Genomic DNA, 5,698 nt, shown 5'->3' on the forward strand with positions numbered 1-5,698 from the left:
GGTTACATTCTAATGGATGAAGATTGTTGCTTACTAGTAATTTGGAGCTATCAAAAATTTTCTTTATGTGTGAGGTCTTTTTATATGTTTTTGCGCTAGCATTTTGAAAAAAAAGGGAACTGGTGTAATTGTAATAGTTTATGTAACCAGATTGACAAATTACTTATGCAATTTATTTAAAAAACTCCCACAAAACCCTAGCTCTCTACCTTCTCTCTAAAGTGAACAGTGCATAGACTGTCGTAATGGCTATAACGCCGCTGGTGGAGCTCTCTAGACCACCGGATTTAGTCCAAGAGGAGTGCCTCCCTCTCATGAACAAAACCCAACTGGAATCAATGCCTAACTCCATTCCTAGCTCCTCGAATGTTGATTATAATGCTATAATCCATATAGCCATTTCGAAGGAACAGCTAGAATGGGCACAAAAGATCATCTATTGTTCACAAAATGGAAACATTGGTGCAACACGCAGTAATGATGTGGAATCTGGGTCTAAAGAGATATATACACATCAAGTTTTAAGCTATTTCACCTCTCCAATCGCAAGATTTGTTCGAGGTGACTTGGACACTGACGGTTACTCTTCTGAGAAAGAACTCTCTAAGCTCGACTCAGATCATAACATTCTAAACATGATGGTGAAACAAAGAATAATAGCGGAACCATGCACAACTTCGAGTGTCTCAACGGATGCTGAAAGTAATGCCTCCCAAGAGATGAACTTGAACAGAGAAGTGACAAGGAGCAATAAGGATGGCCAGCATAATCAAGAGCAGGCCAAAATTCAGATTCCAGTCAATCCAAGCAAATGTGTCTCCAATGTAATTAATCATAAGGAAAATGAGGTAATCCCTTCTGAAGTTAAGAGTACAAGGATACTAATCCTATCTCTATAGCTGATAATTAGGGCAATAGAGGAGAGGTTGTTATGTGTGGTAATAAACACATCATCTCAGCAAAAAACAACACTCAGTACCCCCATGATTTCACCAAGATTACATCCAATTTTGATAAGCATAACCCTCAATATCAACCAAATATGCATAAGTCAAATGATAAAACTCCCACAAATACAAAATAGATACCTCAGTTTCAGAGTCCCAAAACAGATTTTGTGCTGGAACCAGGCCCATTCACAGTTATACAGACCTATGCAACTAAACTAAGAGTGAATCAAACTAGAACTGAGGTGCCAATTACTATTGCAGAGCCTGTATATACCACAAGAGAGGGCTTACCAGTTGTAATTTATAAAAAGGAAGACTTCCTGGTGAAATTAGCATCTACATGTAAGTATACTTTAATTGGTAAATTCACTAATACAATGCCCAAGATAGAGCTTATCAGAAGAAGTTTTATTCATCAGACTCAACTCACGGGAGGTGTTAAGATTGCTCACTTCAATGCAAGACACATTTATATAGATCTTGATAATGAGGAAGATCACATTTCAGTTTGGAACAAACAAAAGATGTATATTGAAGGGCAACTGATGAGACTTCAATTGTGGACTCCAACTTTCAGACCGGAGGAGGAAACACCTATCGTACCAGTTTGGGTCATACTACCAGAATTACCTTGACATTGTTACAATAAAGAATTTATAACCACCCTTTTAGCCCCCATTGGTAAAACCATGTACCTGGATGCAGCCTCACTTAGGAAAACTAGAGGCAGTGTTGCAAAAGTAAGGATACAAATGGATATCACCAAAGAAAAACCCCCACATGTATGGTTAGGATTTGATAAAGAGGATCAAAATAAAGGCAGATGGCAGTCTATACAGTATGAAGGCATACCTGACTACTGTTTTTACTGTAAGCATCAAGGGCATACTATGAAGATCTGCAATGTTAAGAGGAGGGATGAGGAAAGGAAAGAAGCTGAAAAGCAAGGAATACCAAGAAGAATGCTGAAAACCAGGTAAGCCCCTTAAACATTTCACAACATCCCGAGAGTAATATATCTTTAATTAATGCAGGTATAAAAGAAAACCAAGCTGGGAGACAAATACAGCACCAAAATAGGAACAAAGACAAAGAGGAACAACAAGAATGGCAAATCCAAAAAAAAATCAAAATATAAGGAGAAGCAAAATAATGCTCAATCAAATAAGAACCAAGAAAACAATAATAAACAGTATCAGAAAGGAAGTAATGAATTGGACAAACAAGAAAAAAAATTGGTATTGACTTATCTCTCCCAACCCCTCAAGTCCCCAATAATAGTCTTACTGCAGGCACAATTGACACGCTGGATGGTATGGACTGCAATAACTCAGGTATTGACTTATCTCTCCCACAACCCCATGGCTTCCCAAATAATCTTCATAGTGTGACTGTTGTGTCTGATGTAGTTTTTGGAGGTGAGGATGGGGGAATATAAGAGGAAACCATTAATTTGTAGGAAGGGGTTACCAGGGGAGGGAAAGTTCTGTGGTGAACCATAGGAGGGACTTTAGAGCCCCTGCTACCACTGAGGAGACTATTACAACAACCATGAAGGAGAGGCACAATGCACATTCAGTATAAAAAGAGGACAGCCACACAATGATTAAGAAACCTCCTGATCTGAAGAGGCAAAATGAGAGCTTTCAGTTTTGTAACAATAAGTCTACATTAGCCCTCAGTAAGAAGAAAAGGGAGGCTTTGAAGAAGAGACTTATCAAAGAAATGCAATCAGGACAGCAGAGTCTACATGATGTTTTAGTAGTGGAACAAGCAGGCTTCCATGTGATATCCTTACAAACTTAGGAGGCAGCTACTGAAGAAGGTATACTCAATAATATAATTACTCCACAAGACATAACAGATGAATACAGAGTGGTACATTCTAAGGATGAGGAAGATCCTGACCAATACGATGAGTTTCAACAGGAAGACAATGAAACCAATACCCATTTGAAGGCATTTGGCCTTAACACAGATCCTAGAAATTAGGAGGAAATAATGCAGACTAATGAGAGGAATGATGTCTCACCAAAGAGTCAGAAGGAATAGAAGAAAAAGAAGAAGCAAGAGAGTACCACAAGTACAGACAATGTTGCTGGTAAGAGTAGCATCAACACAAGGTCTAAATCCCTGAAACCTTGATGATGAATACAATATGCTGGAATGCAATGAGTATTAATACTCAAGGTACCTTGGATAGACTTCAAAAACTCAAGGATTACCATAACCTTTCTATGTTGGCAATTCTTGAACCATTTGCTAACCAATCACACCTCAATTCTTACAGAAATCAACTGAGAATGGACAGTGCCATTCATAATCCTAATAACAAGATTTGGTTATTTTGGAATCAGGATGTGGATTGCTACATCATAGATCAAGATAAACAGCAGGTCACTTGTGATATCAAATATGTAGCTAGCCCTATTCCTCATATTATTACATTTGTTTATGCCAAGTGTAAAGATTACATGAGAAGAAGCCTCTAGGATATAATGCTACAATATGCTGATACAGATAAGCCATGGTGCATTATTGGAGACTTTAATGTGATCACTAATATGGAGGAAAAGCTAGGAGGGCTACCATACAACATGAACAAAAGTTTTGAATTCATAAGTGTAATTGAAGCTTGTGGCCTCACTGACCTGGGCTTCCATGGTCAAGACTTTACCTGGTGCAATAATAGGGATATGGATGTAAGAATCTGGAAGAGGCTGGACAGAGCAATGGTGAATGATAAATGGTTGGAGTTGATGTCACTAACTACTGTGACTCATCTTGCTTCTACAGGTTCAGATCACTGTCCCCTCTTACTTGAAAGTAAGGAGACACAGAGTAATCCAACCAAATACTTCAAGTTCCTTAACTACTGGGTGGAGAATGAAATATTCTTGGACACTGTTAGAGATTGTTGGGATAGACCTATGGAAGGCAATCCTATGAGAATATTCCACCAGAAGCTTAAGAGGGTCTCTAATACTCTTAGCAAGTGGTCAAGACAATGGAGACATATATGCCACAATCAAAGAGTTTGAAGAAAGAGTACAGAAAGCAGAAGAATCTATCATCCATGAGAATTCAGAGGAAAATAGAACCAAGCTGAATCAAGTAAATGCAGAGTATATCAGACATTTGAAGATTGAGAACTCTATTCTTAAACAAAAAACTCAATTGCAGTGTCTTAAGTATGGAGATGCAAACTCCAAATACTTTCATGTTATCATAAGGGGAAGGAGAAGAAGATTATTCATTTATAAAATCACAGATGACCAGGGAAACACTATTCAAGGTGATCAGAACATAGCTAATGCTGCTTGTGATTACTTTGAGAGGATCTTCACTGGGAAAGAAAAGCTGATCAATGAAGATATTCTGAAGTACATCCCTAATAGCATCACAGACCAGCAAAATCAAATACTCAATGCTATGCCTACTAAAGAGGAACTGAAAGAAGCTGTGTTTTCATTAAGTGAAGTGTCTGCTGCTGGTCCTGATGGATTCAATGGCAAGTTCTTCCACACTTGCTGGGAAATCATCAGTGAGGACTTGCTAAAATTGGTGATACAATTCTTCTGTGGTCATTATATTTCCAAGTCCATCACTCATGCATGTTTAGTCCTACTCCCAAAAGTAAACCATCCCAATAAGTTATCAGACTTCAAGCCTATATCCTTAAGTAATTTCACTAATAAAGACATTTTAAAAGTATTATGTCTCAGACTAGCTCCCATTTTACCTCAACTAATCTCTGAAAACCAGTCAGGTTTTGTTAAGGGAAGAAGCATAGCTGAAAACATTATGTTGGCACAGGAAATCATTCATAGCATTAAAAAACCAAATCTTGGTGATAATGTTGTGATCAAATTAGACATGGACAAAGCCTATGACAGGGTGTCTTGGTCATTTATATGTCTAGTCATGAGAAGAATGGGATTTGGAGAAGTATTTATTGATATGGTTTGGAGGCTAATGGCAAATAATTGGTACTCAGTTATTGTGAATGGAGGTAGGCATGGTTTCTTCCACTTTACAAGAGGTCTCAAACAGGGTGATCCACTATCTCCAGCCCTATTTATTTTAGGTGCTGAGGTCCTTTCAAGATTGCTCAATAATCTTCATCAACATTATGTGTATAAAGGCTTCCATATGCAGAAGAAAGGACCATTGATTAATCATTTGAGCTTTGTTGATGACAAAATCATATTCACTTCAACATGTTGATATTCTATCAAGTTGATCATGAAGACATTGCAGATATATGAGCAAACTTCAGGACAACTTATTAACACAGAAAAGAGTCAATGTATGATTCCTCTGAATACTCATCCTCAAATCACTGAAATGGTCAATTCTATCACTGGTATCAAATCAACCCATGGCCCTATTACTTATTTGGGATGCCCCTTATATATTGGAGGTCAAAGGATCATTTACTATACTAGTATGGTGTCCAAAGTTACCTCCAGGATCAAAGAATAGCAAACTAGAATACTGAGCTATGGGGGAAGAGTTGCTTTTGTCAAATCAGTGCTGCAATCCCTCCCAATTCATCTGTTATCTGCTATCACTCCTACAATTACTACCCTCAAACAAATTCAAGCTCTTATAGCAAATTTCTTTTGGGTCTGGGATAAAGAAAAGAGAAAATACCACTGGACATCTTGGGAGACCCTTAGCTATCCTGTTGATGAAGGGAGTATTGGTATGAAAAATATATATGATGTGTGCCTAGCATTACAATA

Source organism: Solanum dulcamara, chromosome 5 (assembly GCF_947179165.1).
Source record: "Solanum dulcamara chromosome 5, daSolDulc1.2, whole genome shotgun sequence".
NCBI classification, from domain to species: Eukaryota; Viridiplantae; Streptophyta; class Magnoliopsida; order Solanales; family Solanaceae; genus Solanum; species Solanum dulcamara.